Here is a 19,321-nt window from a genome sequence, read left to right as displayed (position 1 = left end):
CTATTGACTGCCCTAGTCAGAAATCTTCAGTGCTCCTAACCAAAGTGGTCAGCAGACATTTGCCACTTGATCGAAGTACACAAACCCATGAGCACCACTAGATGTGGCTCCAAAATAGGGGTCAAGGGAGAGAGAGAGACAAAGAGAAAAGAAAATAGCAATGAGGTCCACAGAGGTGAAACATATGTTTTGTATTTGCTAGGTGCAGAGTTTGATCCCCAGCATCCCACTTCCCCCCAAGTAACACTGGTTAGCCTTGGAACCCTGCAAGCACTGCCACAGTAGCTCTGGTGGGTGGCCACCAGCATCAATGGCCAGAGCACCAAACCTTTAGTCCCAGTCAAGCCAGACTGAGTATCACTGGGAGTAGCCCCAGGGCACCTAAGCACATCTGGGGAAGTTGGCATGCATACAAACACACACACACACACACACACACACACACACACACACACACACACCAAAAAAGGGGGGGAAATAGCAATGGCTTTCAAATTTGCAAGGGAACACTTTGCTAAAGATTCAAATACCTAGACTGCAACTCCTAGAAACTCTACCTTTTAATAGGTGTAGGCTAGAACTGAGCAATCTTCAGTTTAACCAGTAGTCCAAATGATACACAGACAAGGAGGTCACATATCATCAACACTGTAAACATTATTAGATACCAGGCAAAGAACCAAAGGAAGGCTGGAGAGATAGTACAGAGATTGTGGTACTTGCCTTGCATACAACTAACACTGGTTTGATCCCCAACACTGTATTTGGCCCCCCAGAATCATCAGGAATCATCCTTGAGCACCACCGGTGTGCCCCAAAGCCCTCCCCCCAAAAGAAAAGAAAGTAATAGGCGCCTAGGGGAATAGTTTAGGAGTCTAGAATGATCTCCTTGCAAGCATACGGTCATAAACACAAATCCCCAGTGTTCCAACACACACTAAGCATACTCTTGATAGCTCTGCTGTCTTTGACTCCCTGTGACACAGTAATTTCTGTCTATATTGCAGTCACTTATGTGTAAGCACCACAACAAAATGATTGTGACCTTGAGGAGCACTGAAACGAGAAAGATGTGTGAGCACCACAGCCAGGAGGTACTCACTGGCAACACCAGTGGGCACTCTGGGTAGGATGTGTATGAACACGACATCTAAAGAACTCTACCCTCAGAGAGTGCATGTTTTTTTTTTTTTTTTTTTGCTTTTCGGGTCACACCCAGCGATGCTCAGGGGTTACTCCTGGCTTTGCACTCAGGAATTGCTCCTGGCAGTGCTTGGGGGACCATATGGGATGCCGGGGATCGAACCCAGGTCTGCCGCGTGCAAGGCAAACGCCCTACCCGCTGTGCTATCGCTCCGGCCCCGAGAGTGCATGTTTAAGCACAATTAAAGGAGTTCCTCCTCAGTGAGCGCACACCATGGCTTAGTGTGTGAGCACCCCAGTCTAACATGTGACCCCTGGTGAACATCACAATTAACTGAGCAAATGGCACAGGCAGCTGTGTGTATGAACCCCAGGTCATTGCAACAACAGCAACAAGAAAGAGAAGGGAAGGGGGAAATTATTTTTAAATTTCGTGGGCCTTCCACACAGTGTTCAGGTACGCTTCTGGCAACTGTTGGCCAACAAGGCCAGCAAGCAGTCCTTTGTGAAGGACCAAGGATGTAATGCCATTCGGAGCCTGCAGTGCAGGGGATTATCTAGCCACCTAGCAGGTGCTCAGAGGCCTCCAGAGCTGCACTCAGCTATGGGGGACCATGTGGTGCCTGGAAAAGAACTGGGGCTGGCCACATGGCAAGGCATGTATCTTGATACCCCCCCCTGTATTGTCTCTCTGACACCAATAAATATTTTTATTTTGATATTTTATTCATTTTTGTAAATAAATATTTTAAAACAAATATTGATATATCCTTGTAAGTGCGTCTTTGCCCACATTTACAAGTTTTTTTTTTCTTGGAAGAATAAAAATGAAAGGTGTTGGGTATAGCACATTTTTAGTATCCCTCTTCAAAATGAGTAAACATAGTATGCATTCCATCAACAGAGGAGAATTCCCAATTCCCAATTCTTAGTTCAGTTCTTGATGTGCTCATACCTTTTCAATTTTGCCAAGAACCTAACTACCTTACAGAAAAACCATTCAGTTAGCAACATTTGCTAAAGTGGCTCATGAAAAATTGACTACATTTCAAACAAAGACTCCCTTTTAATGACTTAATGACTTTCCACCTGAAAAATACGTTGAATAAGTATGCTAACAGAAGTAATAATTCAACATTCCAGTGTAAAGGAAAAAAATATTCTCACCGGTTACAGGACGTGAGAATTCCTCGTCGGAGACTCTCATATGGAACAAATTTGAATTGCTCTTTGTGTTTACATAAACCACAATTTTTTTTTGCTTGTTTTTGCGTATAGACATCAAGCAAACAGAAAAGAAAAATCCCCACGAGAACACAACAGGAAGAAACAGCTGGCAGAAATGTGAAAAGTTTCGTAATTTTCGAAAAGGTGAGACAAGCCAAGAAAACAGCAGGAATCTGACAGAGAAAATTAAAGTTTCAACAAGAGTGGACTCTGCATACAAAAATGTCTAGGTGCCCTGGCAATGGAGCAACAGTTCCTCACTTTATGATAACAGGACTATGTTAGGGAAAATTCACATGAAAAATGAAGCAACAATAAAGAGGTAGTGTATTTCATGGCAAAGAGTTTGGGAAGGTACTTACTGTAAAAAATTACTTTCTAGATTGTCTGGGTTCATAAAGCTCTGCCATTTACCAGAAATATATTATTCTAGTTTTTATTTTGAAATGTTTATTGCTTTTATGTAGTATCTATTATGTAATTGCATATTTGTATATGATTGGTTGAATTTGTGATTTTTTATGTTTCCATCAAGGGACTCTATCTACCAGGACAGAATCTAAAATAATCAGATATCTCTAAGAGATTTAATTCAAATATTGTGCACAGAACTGTGGTTTTCTTAGTATACACAAAATTTAATACTATGGCTGAGAAGGATATTCAAGCCTCAGATTGATATGAAACTAAAAAAAGGGTCTTATTATGCTTATAGTAGACTCCCTTAGATTAAATTTTGAAAACAAACAGAAAAAATGAGTTAATATATACTAGAAGAAATTAATGTGATGTCACAAAAAGGAATTCTGAATAGTTCTAGTGATTTTATTTCATTTATGTGCATGAATGAGTGAGTAGTGTATATGTATAAACATGCTTTCACACCTGTATATATAGAACTTAAAATATCAGAGGTGTTGATGACTTCCACTGAGTAAATCATAAATGTCAGATTGCCAATTTCTTGTAATTCACTATATGAACTTTCAAGATATTTGCCATAGATATTCATTTGTGAAATGTAATATGTTTTAGTGTGAAATTTAAAAACTAAATAACAGAATTCTGTTGATAATTTCACTGGTCATATTATATACATTTAATACAATGACAATAATATTGATTGTTGTATTTTTTATGTTATATAGTACCTAAATTTATCTTTGTTTCTTCTGCTGACTATAAGCTCCATATGGATGAATGAATAGTTAATGTTGATCTATATATTTTATTTTATCTTAGATCTGAGAGCATACTTACTTCTGGCTCAATAAATATTTGGTAATTAAATGGTAAAAAAAAAACATCAGATTCATAATGATCAAACACCCATCCCTCCACCAGTGCACATTCCCCACCACCAATGATCATTATGAGATTGTAACCCAAACATGAAAGCTTGTAATATGTCATGGTGATTCAATAAAATTTAAAAAATTTAAAAAGAAAAAAAATTGACTTTCTAGGTTGACCGAAAATCAGATGATGGATAAAAAGGCTCAACTGAGTCTGTGCGCTGCAGCAGAGCTTGTCAAACATGAAAGTGCACACGAATCCCCAAGGGACCTTGTGCAATGCGCTTGTGAGGCACGGGTCCAGGCTGGGGCCCCAGACCCTGCACTTCGCACGGGCTCTTGGGTGGGGCTCGTGAGGCAGGGCTGGGGGGGCCTGGGGGCCTGGGAGCCTCCTCCCAATGATTTTCCCGAAGTCTGTCACTGAGAAGTCAGGTACCTGTGGCTCCAAAGACAGCTAAGAACAAGCCGGGACAAGGAGATGGCAGAGACCCTTTCCCTCCAGGGCAACTGTAGAGGGCCGAGCCAGAGCACAGCAGGTAGGGCACTTGCCTGGCACACCCTGACCCGGGTTCGATCCCAGGCATCCCCAAGTTCCGTTGGGAGTGATCCCTGAGTGCGAGCCAGGACTAAACTCTGAGACTGCCTGGTGTCGCCCTGCCCTCCCCCCAAAAAGGGTGAATCATAGAAAGGGGCTGGGCAGCCACTGGTTTAGAGCCACGTTTCTCAATGGGTGTCCTGTGATTCCCTCTTCATGGGCCACAGGTGAAAAAATCACATCCACGGGGGCCGCCATATGAAATGAGGGGATCACAGAGGGAAGTGAGATGTGAGAATAGAGAGAGAACTGAGAAAACAGTGGGCAAGGGGTTAGAAACGCTGGCCTAGAGTCCTTCTGGGCTCTCTATGGCCCAGGGGACTTGGGGAAGAGAAAGGAGCCGGCTACTCTGGGGTGAATATCATCAACCACGTCCTCACCCGAGGAGGTCAGAGAGAGGATGATGAGAGATGACAGATATGAACAAAGAACACCAAGATACAGATACTTGCTGTTCCGAGTCGAGAGCTGCAATAATGAAAGATATATTAAGAAAAGGTTTTATGAAGCTTAAGAAAGATCTCTATCTGCTCCCAACTTTGGAGAAACTGGAGCTGAAGAGACAATACAGCGAGTACGGTGTTTGCTGTGTATGTGGCCGACCCGCATTGGACTCCCAGCACCCCAGAAGGCCCCCAGTGATCCCTGAGTGCAGAACCAGGGGTAAAGCCTAAGCACCATTGAGTGGGGTCCAAAAATTTTTTTTGGAAAAATTATCTTCACCTAGAAACATTTGGCACCCATTCTTAAGGACGAGGAATACGCACCTGCACCATGAGACGGGAGAAAACACAGCATTTCTCGAGAGCTTACCTTGCTCGAGCTCTGCGTGCTACTTGATGCTTCACGTGAACTTGCTCATACAAAGCTCAGAGTGTCCCACGAAAGTGGCCGTGCTGGCCCTGCAGTCAGGTGACTGGCTTCAGCAACTCATTTGCTCAGGCTGCCTTTGCTCTCCAGCTGTCTCAGCTCTTTCATTCCTGGGAGGAGGGGGGCGGGGGGCAGCCCAGCTCCCTTCACTCCTACCTCACACGGGCTTCCTCCAGGCGCGGCGCAGGCGCCTGCACACTCCTTCCCTCACTCCCCGACCCGCCGGGGCCAAGGCTCTCTTCTAGTTTTACCAGGCCACGTCTCCCGTTGTCTTTACATGGGGCGCCCAACCCTTAGCACAGTGGCCAAGAGAACGAGGAAAATCACGAAGTGGCCAAGGGCTGTGGGGGCTATAATTAGAAGCCCAGCTAGGACCGAAAAGTCGGAGAGAGAGAAAGCAAATACGCAAACGCGGGGAAGGAACGTTTGGCGAACGAGTGCAGGAGCCCACGACCAGCAGGTCTTTGAGTTGCCCCACTTTGCAGATGACCACCGTAAGAATCAGCGCCAAGTACCCCGCTCCCGGTCACGCACGCTGTATGATTGGGGGCAGAATACAATCCAAAGCAATCTCACCTGATCGCTCGCCCCCTGGGCTAGAAGGCAATAAAACCAGCTTAGTTCAGGCTTCTCTGCAACTCTGTCTTGAGAAGAAAACAGGGCAACAGCTAGCCGTTTTGGAGAAAAAGGATTCTAGCTGGAGATTTGTATACTCTGCCAAACGGTCTTTCACAATAATAGCTAGCAAATATTAAACACACACTGTGTGACAGGCACAGGAGCGAATCATTCCCTCCAAGAACTGCCCTGCAGATGAGAATTCTCGCTTCTCATTTTACAGATGAGAAGACTGAAGCCAGAGTAGTTAGGTAACTTATAAGAGAGCCAGGATGGCCTCTGGGCAAGCTGATCATCTGTGACCAGGCTTTGAACTGCTTTGATCTTGAATGAGATATCTTTCCATTTATTAAGGTCATCTTTAATTTTTTTCCCACAACTTTCTGTGGTTTTCAGCCATTCTTTATTCAATTTTTTTCTGCGACTTTTCTTTATGGTATTCTCATTTTGTATGTATTGGTGTGACATTAATAGTGTCCCACATATCTGTATTCATATTTTTTTCTGTGTTCTTAGATTGCACAGACTCTTATCAATGTTGTGTTGTTGTTTCAGATTTTTGGAGCTACACACAGTGGGGCTTACTCCTGGCTCTGCACTCAGAGATCACTCCTGGCAATACTTGGGGGACTCTAAGGAATACCAGGGATCGAACCTAGATTGGTACTGTGCAAGGCAAACATCCTACCCGATCTACTATGGCTCTGGCCTCCTATTTTTTTTATTAATTCTTCTGGCAATTTTGATCTACTGCTGGACCCTCAAATGAAATTTTTATTTTGGATATTGTCCCTTCTGGCTTTACAAGTGTGTGTATGTGTGTGTTGTACTTTCTATCTTTTCATTGATAGTCTCCTTTAAGTCTTGCTGTTTCACAGCTGGGGAATGAGGGGTTGCACTTGTTTCAGTGCTGAGAATCATATCCAGAAGTGCCATGTGCACATGGCACACTATGTGATATGGGGCTGTGTCAGGAACCAAACCCAGGGCTTCATGCATGTAACGTGTATGCTTTACCACTTGAACCACATCCCAGGATTCCTTTAACTATCTGGTTTTTCATTTTGTTTTGCTGGTGTTGGGGCTACACCTTGCTCACAGCCATGCTTGAGAACCGTCAGGATGGAATCCAGGCCTCCTGCGTATAAAGTATGACACAGCCTATTGAGTCATCACCCTGGTCTTCACTCGACTATTCATTAGAGCTGCTTTAAGAGTTCTCTCTGTTGAGTCCGGCCCATGGACAACCAACAGCAGTTTCTATCGCCTGCTTTCTCCTCTATGGATGGGGGATACTTTCCTTTCTCTGGCTTGTCTTTTAATTGTAGCTGAAAGCTAGATATTTTATAACTCTAGTGGAGTCACTCTGGATACTGACTACCCCCTACCTCCAGGCTTATTGTTCTTAACTTGCAGGAACCAGATCAACGAACTGTTTCCCCATTAATTGTGGACAAAGTCTGTTTACCCACACTATTTGGAGCCTCTGACATCACTCTTCAGAGGCTACAGTCCTGGCTGTGCACACCATCTCCATGACTACCAGGGATGCCCATGGTTCTAGCTGGATTCTCTTTGACCATTAGCTCCCCAATGACCTGTCTCAGCTTCTGGCTGACCTGTCTCTATTGGCTACACACCCAGCTGTTAGCCTTAACTAATTGCTCTCAGATTGCAACACTGCCAAGGGGCACAATTTGTTGATCCAATTAAAGTCAATCCCTTTTTTCTTGTGCAGTGTTTGAAGCTTGCTCCAAGCCTAGGATGGTAATTTTATGTGTAGGAAGGGGGGCTCCCAAGTAATGCTCTAGGGACATGGTAGGCGGGGCACTCCCAACGTTACTTTGTCCAGTTGTGCAGGCCTGAAGGTCCAACTGTGCTAAGACCCTGCTTAGACTCAGTGGTGCTAGGGGGCCACCAGGGCCACACCCAGCAATGCTCAGGTGAGCATGTGGTGCCATAGATCAAATTCAGAGCTTCACTCTCACAGGCAAGTGAGGACGGCTATTCTTAATTGTCTTTCTCGGGTTTTCTCTAATGTCTTGTTGGTCTACTCTTCTACACTACTCTTGTTACTTGAAGTATCACAGAGTTTGTGGTCTCCAGTTAGTTGCTTAAACCAAGATCTTTCCTATAATTTTTGTTCATTTGTTTTTTGTTTGGGGACCATACCCGGCCATGCTCAGGGGTTACTCTGGGCTCTACACTCAGAAACTGTTCCTGGAGGTGCTTGGTGGACCATATCAGATGCTGGGGATCTAACTGTCAGCCATGTGCAAAGCAAATGCACTACCCACTGTGGCCCCAGATCTTTACTATCTTTGACAATGCCCCAAGGCATGATCTTCCCTAGACTCTAGAATCTAGGAAACTATGCTCCAAGAAGAGTCTGTCCTTTGAGAGAGAGAACTGTAGAATTCTTTTTTCTTCTGGACTGCCTCTTCCCCTCATACTGGCACTAGTACTGCTGATACAGTACTAGGGCCACCACCCTGCTCTACCCACAGCTCAGGTGCACTCATGCATCCCAGTAATAGTAGTAATATGCATGAGTGCACCTGACCTGTGAGTAGAGGAGGATGGTGACCCACTTATTCCAGAGTGACACCTCTGATTTACAAGAGGGGTATTGGGCAGGGATAGTAACCTCTATTCTAATATTGTTCCTGCTACCGTGGAACTGCTTTAAATGGTGAGCAAGCTGGACCTGGAATGATTGGGGGTCTAGTAATACAGTCTGCTGCAAGTACAGCAGAATTTCTGTTCTGTGCTGGAATCTGGGAAATGAAAAAGAGTGCCTATCCTCTGCCCAGAACCTGCCTGGATACGGCTCCTGCAAGACAAGGCTGGAAGTGATGAGACATGCTGATGGTTTGCTTGCCTTTCCTGGTGTGAAACCCTAGCACCTTCCAAGAGTAGAAGTTTCATCACTCTGAGCCAAGGAGTAAGAAGCAGTTTGAATCTAAGATGCCACACTCTTCCATTGTCCTCATTATTTAATGGTATGATTTCTTTTTGGAGGGGTGGGACACACCCAGTAGTGCTCAAGGCTTCCCCCTGACTCTTGAGCCAAGAGATCAGTCCTAGTAGTGCTCAGAGGACCATATGTGCTATTGGAGATCAAACAGAATTGGCCCTAATAGAAGAATTTCTTGAATAAAATTTTCATTATTTTCTGTATATATTATTAGGACAAAAACTAAAGACTTACATTTTTTATATTGGACCAGGGTTATCACTCAGTGGCAGAGTGCATACTGCACATGTTTGAGACCCTGAGTTTGATCCCTGGCACGGCACCACATACACAACGTTTTAATACAATATCACATTATAAAAATAGCATGCTTCAATGGAGCTGAAGAAATCGCTCAAGTGGTAGAGCATGTGTAAGGCCCTGGATTTATCCCTAGCATTGCATGACTCCCCTCCAAGTATCAGTCCCAAGCTCCCTTGAGTGTCATTGGGTCACACAAAAATTAAGCGGGATTTGAGCCATATCTGGCAGTACTCAGGGGCTATGCCTGACTCTGTGCCTAGAGGTTACTACTGGTCGTGCTCAGGGGACCATATTTGGTGCTGGAGATTGACATGGGGTCAGCAACAAACAAGGCAAACACCTTAACCCTGTACTGTCTCTATGACTGCCCCCCCCAAAATATTCTTTAAGATATTTTCAATGTTACTTAGCAACTTTTTCTCCCATCCTCTTCAATGATGTTATGTCATTCATTTGTAATACAGGTATATTCTTTTGTCATACTCTGCAATTCATCCCAGGATCACTTAGAACTAGTTTTGTTGTTGTTTTGTTTTTTTGTTTTCTGTAGGGGTTGAAGGCCCATAAGTAAATCTTTATTGCAAAACTGACACCAAAATAGGAGATTACTATTGCATTGTATATTTAATAAATTAAGAATAATTATACCAATTACCTAGGTAGATTATCTAAAATTACTTAATGTCTTGTTGGTCTACTCTTCTACACTACTCTTGTTACCTGAAGTATCACAGAGTTTGTGGTCTCCAGTTAACTTTTGTTACATATCAAAAATTCAAGCGCTGTATAGGTCATTAGTGTTACACTCCTGGACATGAACACCCTATATGAATCTGGCATTTCCTCCTGTTGACTGGCACAACTTTGCAGAACATCTTACAAAGAAAGAATCTGAGCATAACTGAAAACCTTTACTATTGTGCATAAATCTGGACATTTCACATTCATCTAATGAGAGTTTGGACTTGAAACTAACCATTTCTTTTTTCTTCTTCCAAGGACAAACACAACATGTCTCCAGTCAAAGACACATTGCACAGAATCCCAGTGCATACAGCTGAGAAGACAGGCCTCTAGGAAGTGGCAGTACTCTGCACCCAGGGATTGGGGTTTGTTTTATTGATATTTTCCCCGTCCATATGGAAAAAATGAAACACATATGCAGCTGAGGTAGGAACTCCACGGTAAGGAACTCACACCTGGAAAGCCAATAGCCTACCCTTCAGTCACATTCCAGACCCGCCTGTATTTTTAATTTGCCTGCTCTTAGGAAAGGACTATTCTCTGGGTTTCTACAATTGTATTGAGTATCCACCCCTTCCCTTGCGAAAACATTAAGAACTCCTTCTTTTCCTTCTCTGGCAACTCTGGCAACCACTTATCTGCTTACTCTCCTGTGGTAGACTTAATTAATGCCCCCCCCCCAAATATCCATCTTTCAATCTCCCAACCTGAAGAATGTTACTTCACATGGCCACATAATCTTTGTTGATGTGATTTAAGGATCTCATGGACAATTACCCAGGACAATAATTATCCAGGATTATCTGGGTGGTCCCAAAATGTAATAACAACAATCCTTTCCAGAGGGAGGCAAGAAAATCAAAGGCAGTACGAGAGACATATGGATGTAAGCTAGAGGTTAGAGAGATAGGCGTCTCAAGCTAAGGAACATGAAGAGCCAGGAAGTCATGAAAGTAAATTCTTCACTAGTCTCCAGAAGGAACCAGCCCTATAGTTTGGACTTTGACCTCCAAAACTTAGTAAGAAAATGAATCTTTGATGTTTTAAGCCATTAAATTTTAGGTAACCTTTATATAGCAATAATAAGAAACAAATACACACCACTACAATTGAACATTTTCCAAAATGTCATGCATGAAATCGTATGATATTTCTGGGGATTTAGATTCTGGCTTCTTTGACTAGCAACAAATTCAAATTCAATCAGATTCACAAGACTTGTTCATGAGAACATCTATTCACCACTATTATTCAACATAATACTGGAAGTCCTACTGAGAACAGTAAGATAAGAAAAGAAATAAAAGTGACCCACCCCAGCTGTAATCAGCTGCCTAGGTTGCCTTCTACCTAGGCAAGTATTACAACTGCTGGGAGAACAACAGCCCACAGATGGTTGGCATTCTGGACCTGGTTCATGGCCACACTGTTGTTAATTATCCCAGCATGCCAGCATAGTTTAAGATGTAATCCAAAATTTTAAAAAGAATCAAAATTATCCACAATTTGCAGATGATATGTTAATATACATGGAACATTCCGAAGAGTCCACTAAAAATATTAGAAACAATAAGCAAATGATAGGCTACAAAATCAAAATACAAAAGTATGTAATGAACTAGCAGAGAAATACTATATACAGGACCAGGGGGACAGCTCAACAGGCTGGAGCATATGCCTGTTATTCATGAGGCCCCAAGTTTGATTCTTGGCATTGCATGGTCCACCAAGGCTCCCAGCACCACTGGACCTGGGCTATACTGCTTACTTTGCCCCAGCACTGAATCATCTCGCTCACAATGCCAGGATGATGTTTCTGGGAATGGCCCCTGGACTCCCCTGAGCACTGCTTATGGTTCCCCACCATATCCCATTTAGAATTGCATAAAACAGAATTAAGTACATAGGAAATAAGCAAGAGGGGTTCAGGAATAACTCAACGGTAAAGGTGTCTGTCTGCCTTACAAGTGTCAGGCCATAGTACAATCCCCAGTGTCATCCCACGTGTCACACATGAATCACTTGCGGCACAACAAAGTGTGCAATCTCCAGTGCACTTTAGTCACCTGTGTACAAAGTGTGCAAGCCCAGAAAGCACCATCACCAGGTGTGTGACCCAAGCACAAACCCTACTAAAGGGTGCAACCCCCAGTAGGGACATGTGTAAGTACCAAACTTAGAGAATATACCCCTTGGTGAGTTCTATAACCGAGTGTACCAGAAGCAGTGTGTGTGAAATTCCTCTGGCCATCACAACAGTAAAGAAAAAGGGAAGGGAAATTTAAAACAGAAGAAAATATTTTTTAAAATCTGGCAAAAGAGAGATTACAGGGGTTAAGTTTTAAGGTACTTGTCGTATATACAGCTGACCCCAGTTCGAATCCCTGGCACAAAAACAAATAAAATCACCAGCAACAGAACAACCTAAGAAGATGAAAGGCTTGTAGATTTAAAACTTCAAGTCACCATTAAAAGAAGTAGAAAACACTAGTTGAATATACTGTGCTCACTGATTAGAAGTATTACCAATGTCAACTGACCATCCTATTCAACACAGAGTAGTTAAGGCAATCCTTATCAAAATCCTAATGATATTCTTCAGGGAAATAAAACAAACATTACTGGTATTTGTAAGGAAAACTGTCAAAAATTACCCATAATAGCCAAAGCAATCCTGAAGGTATCATGCTCCCCATTTTGAAGGAAACTATTAAAACAAAAAGGCAGGGTCAGAAAGATAGCTCAGTGGACTAGAGAGCATGCATTGCATGTGGAGGTCCAGGTTTGATTCCCAGCACTGCATGGACCCCCAAGCACTGCTGGGAGTGATCACCAAGCAGCCCTGAGCACTGCTGAGTATGGCGCCCAAACCAAAATAAAAATAAATGAAGCAATTAAACAAAAAACCTTCTCCCATTCTCTGAATGGGAGAAATGTTTGCACATAATATATACACATAAGGAACTCAGAAGACTAAACAATAAGAAAACAATCTCATCAAAAAATAGGAAGAAAATCTCACTCCATAACATCTATCCTAATATAAATATTCACTGCAATGCTAGGTACAATTGTCAAGATATGGAAACAACCCAAATGTAGGGCAGATGAATGGATAAAGAATATGCAGCATATGGGCTGGAGCGACAGGACAGTGGGTAAGGCGTTTGCCTTGCACACAGCCGACCTAAGTTCAATCCCCGGCATCCCATATGGTCCCCCAAGCAACGCCGGGGGTAATTCTGAGTGCTGAGCCAGGAGTAACCCCTGAGCATCGCTGGGTGTGACCAAAAAAAACCCCAATAAATTAAATAAATAAATAATTTTTTATAAAAGGGGCTGGAGTGGTAGCACAGTGGGTAGGGCATTTGCCTTGCACGCAGCCGACCCAGGTTCGGTTCCCAGCATCCCATATGGTCCCCTGAGCATCGCCAGGGGTAATTCCTGAGTATAAAGCCAGGAGTGACCCCTGTGCATTGCCAGGTGTAATCCAAAAAACAAAAATAATAACAGTAAACAATTAAAAAAAGAATATGCAGCATATGCACACAATGCATTACTACTAAGCTATCAGAAGAGATTAAGTCTTGCCTTTTGCTGAAATGTAGATGGAGCTAGAGGGTGTCATGTTAAGTAAACGTCAAAAGGAGAATGAAAAATACCAGATGATCTTATTCCTATGTTGGATATAATGAAACAAAACAAGGGACTAAACAGTGTCAAATGATAACAAACTCTTGGGAGTTTTACTGCAAAACTGAGGTTACCAAAGCGTGAGAAAAGGGAGCTTAAAGGAGGGGGAAGGAAAAGGGGAACTAAACTTAAGGACCGTAATGATGGGTCTTGGGCTTTTGGTGATGGTCGAAGTGCAATAATTTAGTACAGCAAAACTGTAAACATTAACGCGACTATAATCATGTTACCTCAACTACAATTGGGAATAAATAACTGGGAAAAATGAGAAAACAGCTTAACAAACATTTCACTAGAGAAGACATACAGATGGTCAACAAGCACATGGGAAAATGCTTGTTATCATTTATTATCAGGGAAATGCAAATCAAAACAACAATGAAATATCATCCCACACCAGTGAGAATGGCCTATAAAAAAAACCAGAAACAACAAGTGCTAGTGAGGATGAAGAGAAAAAGGAACCCTTTCACCACTGGTGGGAATGTAAATTGTTTCAGCCTCTCTGGAAACCAGACTGGACATTACTCAAAATAGTAAAAATAAAACTACCATATGACCCCAAAATTCCAGTCATAGGCATCTATACAAAGACAACAGTAACACTAATTTGAAAAGATATTCATACCTATGTTCACAGCAAAGGTAGGACATGGAAAACTCCAAATGTTTAATGACAGATGAGTGTATAAAGAAGATAAAACATCGAGGGGCTGGAGCGATAGCATGGTGGGTAGAGTGTTTGCGTTGCACGCGGCCAACCCATGTTCGATTCCCAGCATCCCATATGGTCCCTTGAGCACCGCCAGGGGTAATTCCTGAGTGCAGAGCCAGGAGTAACCCCTGTGCATCACCGGGTGTGACCCAAAAAGAAAAAAAAAGAAGATAAAACATCAAAACCAGAGACAGAGATCAGCACATGCTGATCACATACTTTGCATGCAGGAGATCTGGCACTGCATGGTTCCTTGAACATTGCCAGTAGCAAGTCTCTGAACACAGAACCAGGAATAGCACCCCAGGCACTGAAGGGTGTCTCAATCCTCTCTCACCCCCCCCCCCAAAAAATGTGGTGTTATACACAATGGAATGTTACTCAGCTACAATATCCTGCCTTTTGGAGCAACATGTACTGAACTGGTGGGGGTCATGCTAAGAAAAAGGAGAAAGACAAATATTGAGTGATCTTGATCATATATGAACTATAAAGACAGAACAAGGGAACTGAAAAACAATAACAAACCCTTGAACTTTGAACACAGAACTAAGGTTACCAGAAAGAAAGAGTGGGGGAGTCCAATGGATAATGGTGGAGGGATGGATATTGGTACTTTGGTGGTGGATGTGTTGTGGTAACATATATTTTGAAGGGCAGTGACAGTGTAGCTCTCACATATAAATTTATAAGCCATTATTATCTCAATAAAAAGGTTCAACCACGTTTAGTTTGTGTATATTTTACAACATAGACACAAAACATTTGTCCATGTAATTTAGTAAGTTAGTAGATTTTTTCATATCAATGATAGTATTTCATTATATGCATATACCAGTTTATCCATTTGCCAGCTAAAGAACATCTAGTTGCTTCCAGATTTTGACGAGTAACATTACAGTGCTATACATTACTATAAATATTTGCATGCAATTTGTTGTGTACACAAAAATTCTCAATTCAATTGGCTAGTTCAGAAATCACACAGGTATTAACAGATTTCAGGACATGAAGACTCCAATTTAAATATCATTACCAGGGAAACATACTAAGTAATACAAACAAAAACAATTAGACGTTTTTAAGGCCAACCAAGGTTATGGTCACAGAATAAGCCATAAATTCTGAATTCCAGATGTCTTACAGGCCCCTTTGTTAGAAACAACATTTTCAAGGATATTTTAAGAGGCCACAAAATCATCTTATTCTGTTGCTAGGATTTCTTATACTAGCAGTTAGGAGGACTTGTGACTTTCTAGACCAAATGCTAAAATTACATTATTTAGAACCAAGATAAATACAGATCTAAGAAGTTTAAAATACACAATGAAAGGACCTGAGAGATAGTACAAGGTTTAAGGTGCTTAGCACTATAGCACTGTCTTCCCATTGTTCATCGATTTGCTTGAGTGGGCACCAGTAACGTCTCTATTGTGAGACTTGCTGTTACTGTTTTTGGCATATCGAATACGCCATGGGGAGCTTGGCAGAGCCTGGCAAGCTCCTCTCTTAAGGTGCTTGCCTTACACAAAACCAGCCCTAGTTCAATCCCACATATAGTTTCCTGAGCACCACATATGGTGCCCTGAGTACCACCAGGAGTGATTTCCAAGTGCAGAGCCAGGAATATCTCTTGAGCACTTCCAAGAGTGGCCCACAAACAACTACTTAAGCCAGAAAAACAGTACAGAATTTAAGGCACTTGCCTTGCACACGGCCGACCCTACTGCAATCCCTAGCACCCCACTGGTCCCGTGAACACCACCAGGAATATCCCTGAGCACAGAGCCAGGAGGAAGTCCTGAGCACTGCTGGGTGTGTCTCCCAAATGAACGAAAAACCTTACCTATTTAGGGCTAGGGAGATAGCTTAATGGGCTGGAGTGTGTGCTTTACATGTAGAAGTCTTAAATTCAATCCCTACTACATGGGCCCTGAAAACCCAAGAAAACAATGGCTTTAATTGACAGAAATTTCCTAGAGAGATGTGATGGGAGAGAAAGAGAGGATTGTATGTTCAAGAGAGAACACCTCCTCCTCCACCTGTGGAAAAAGCAGAGGAGAAAGAGATACACGTTCAAAAGAGAACACAGGTTTGGAAGAAAAAGCAAGCCAAAATTACCTGTTTTTTCAAAAGATGTGCAGTGACATCCTGCTAATGGAGTTATTAACAACAAAAAATAATAAGTAAAACACAGAAGTAGAAAAATTTCTTCCTAAGTAAATCTACAGAATAATTCTAAAATTGTAGTCTTTAGTGCAAAATCAGGTACAAATCACACAACAGTCAAAGTACTCATAAAACAAACTATAATGACCGTAACAAGTATCTGTCATGGGATAGAATTTTCTTCTCCTAGCAAGCTAACAGAGAGTCTCTTGCCCACGCGCCTGGCTGTCTTCCCGGGGTCCCCTCTGAGGGGATGGGCTCCAGCTTCCCCCCTGCCCTGAGCAGAGCTCCTGGCGGCCGAAGACCTAGCCACAGTCATGCTCAAGGCCCCTCTCCACACGTTCGGAAAAGCCTCACACATGAAGGTACCAGCAGAGGAACCCAGGGCGTGTAATCCTATCAGCGGTCAACATCCGGAGACTTAAAAGCAAGCTCCCAGAAGCGCGAGGCCGCTTCATGGCCGTGCGATATCTTATAAGCTACTTCTCCCTCTGGGAGAAACTGGCAAGCTACTGAGAGTTTCCTGCCCACATGGGAGAGCCTCGCAAGCTTCCCATGGTGTATTCATATGCCAAAACCAGTAACAAGCTGGGTCTCAGTCCCCTGACCCTGAAAGAGCCTCCAATACGGCGTCGTTGGGAAGGCCCAGTAGAGAGAGGCTTCTAAAATCTCAGGGATAGGACGAATGGAGAGGTTACTGAGCCCACTCGAGAAATTCGACAATCAACGGGATGATGATGATGATGATGAGCAAGCTAACAAGTTAGCCTGTTACCACTTCTTGGATGCAAGCGCCAAAGCAAGCAAGCAGTATGAGTATCAGCAGTTAAATTTCCCATATTCCTAAGTCCCACATGAGCCATACAGAGGGGCCAACTGGACACACTGTGTACACAAATGCACATTTGTATTACTGGGCTTGGGGAGTTCACTTATTTTTGTTTGCTTGTTTGGAGGCAACTCCTGGCTGTGCTCAGGGATTATTCCTCACTCTGTGCTCAGGGATCACTCCTGGTAGGCTTGAGGGACCAGACAGAGTGCCAGGGATCAAACCCAGGTCAACTTCATGCAAGGCAGTGCCTTACCAGCTGTAACAATCACTCCATTGTCATGTCATCTTTTACAGCAGGGCTGCTTTTTTTCAGAAAGGAGGTATCACCTCATCTCTCAAAGCAACTCCCTCAAAATAAAGTCCTGAGGGGCTGGAGCGGTAGCGTAGCGGGTAGGGCATTTGCCTTACACGCGGCCAACCCGGGTTCGATTCCCAGCATCCCATATGGTCCCCTGAGCACCGTCAGGGGTGATTCCTGAGTGCAGAGCCAGGAGTAACCCCTGAGCATTGTCGGGTGTGACCCAAAAAGCAAAAATAATAATAATAATTCTTAAAAATAAAAGAAACTTTAAAAAAAATAAAAATAAAATAAAGTCCTGAGAAATGTTCCAGGTAAAGAGCATTCGGGGACTGGCACTCTTGACATACCCAACAAGAACAAGCAGGGAAAGCAGGGACACTCCATCCAGGCTGTGGTAGACGGCATGTCCCAACAACATCATGCTTAGAGTGAAAAATATCTCCCTCCACAGGAAGTAGACCGTGTTACCTCATATAACCTCTAGGAACACTTTCCATCACCCTTGTCTTTCAGGGATTACAATGCACCTACCGTACAGTTTGATTTGTCTTGCTGTTGTTTGTAAATCACACCCAGTGGTGCTCAGGGATCACTCCTGGTGGGGCTCAGAGGACCATATGGGATTCTAGGGATCAAATCTGCATACTGCAAGCAACTTTCCCTCTGTACTGTGTCTCCCACCCCTACTCACTTTACACTGATGTGAGCATAATAGGGCCTGTGCTTTTTCTCTGTTAACTGGTCATAGAGAACTCTCTGGGAAGCCATACATGTGGCTCAATCAGTAGGAGCAAGTTCTATGGGAGTTTAAAGAACCTCTTTATGAGTTTGCTTGTGCCTTCTGACGAGCTTAGATTCGATATTATACAGAGAGTTATCATTTATAGTGGAATACTGTTGTCACATCCAAAATTTTATGCTTCTATGAATTACACAACACGTCGTTCCTGATGATAATTTCAAGTGGAATGCTTTTTGTCATGCAGATCCCCAGCCCCTGCTTCCTATGAGAAAACCCAGCCAGAAGTTGTAGCAGAAGAAGACCTGTTCATACAGTCTGCTGCCAGGGTACAGAGCAGGTAGAGAAGGGTGGACTGAATGCGGAAGGACAGATGGACGACATCCAGCACAGCCCATAAATAGCACTGATATCATTGGTATGGTTCTAAAACATTAAACCATCTTGGTAAAGTTCCAAACAAAACAACACACACTCCTTTCAATTTACACGGTAGTTCCATTTCTGGAAAATTCCAGGATATTAAAACTGCAAAAAAAAAATACGTTTTGAATTATGCTTGCTTCAGCAGCAATAAACTATAAAATTGGAACTATACAGAAAAGATAAGCATGACCCCTGCACTACAATGGCACACAAATTTCTGCAAGAGCACTATATTTTATAAATAAATTTTAGAAAAAGAAAAAAAGTACTTTGTGAGCCAGGAAGATAACTCAAAGGGCCGAGTACATGCTTTGCACGTGGGTGGCCCAGGTTTGAACCCCAGCACATCATTGTTCCCTGAACACTACTGGGAACCATCCCCAAGCACCAAGGCAGTAAGAGTCCCTAAGCACTGTTGGGTATGGCCCAAAAGAACAACCAGAAATTCGTTTGAGTTTTTTAGTCTACATGCGAAATGAGATTAATTTTAAGTTCACACACAAAGTACAAATAGGCTTTATACATACGTGAATATCTAGGAGAACATTTAAAAATTACCCAAGAAAGATGTAGAAATATCTGTCCTTGTATGAATGTCACATGCATTGAAGGACAAATGAGATTATTGGCTCCTGCCCACTAAATGCCAGAGATCCCTGCCAGAGGATTCCTGT

The 19,321-nt window shown here is 42.9% G+C and overlaps 1 non-coding gene across 1 annotated transcript; it reads left to right on the top strand.

Moving 5' to 3' along the window:
• Nucleotides 1-18,779: 18,779 nt before the first annotated feature.
• On the top strand, nt 18,780-18,885 carry LOC129400497 (U6 spliceosomal RNA). Its single transcript, XR_008627729.1, has one exon. It is a non-coding gene; the product is annotated as a U6 spliceosomal RNA (small nuclear RNA).
• Nucleotides 18,886-19,321: the final 436 nt, after the last annotated feature.

The sequence above is a fragment of the Sorex araneus genome, chromosome X, assembly GCF_027595985.1.
Source record: "Sorex araneus isolate mSorAra2 chromosome X, mSorAra2.pri, whole genome shotgun sequence".
Classification (NCBI taxonomy): domain Eukaryota; kingdom Metazoa; phylum Chordata; class Mammalia; order Eulipotyphla; family Soricidae; genus Sorex; species Sorex araneus.
The sequence above is the reverse complement of the archived record's forward strand: the minus strand, read 5'-3'. Positions and strand labels throughout refer to the sequence as shown.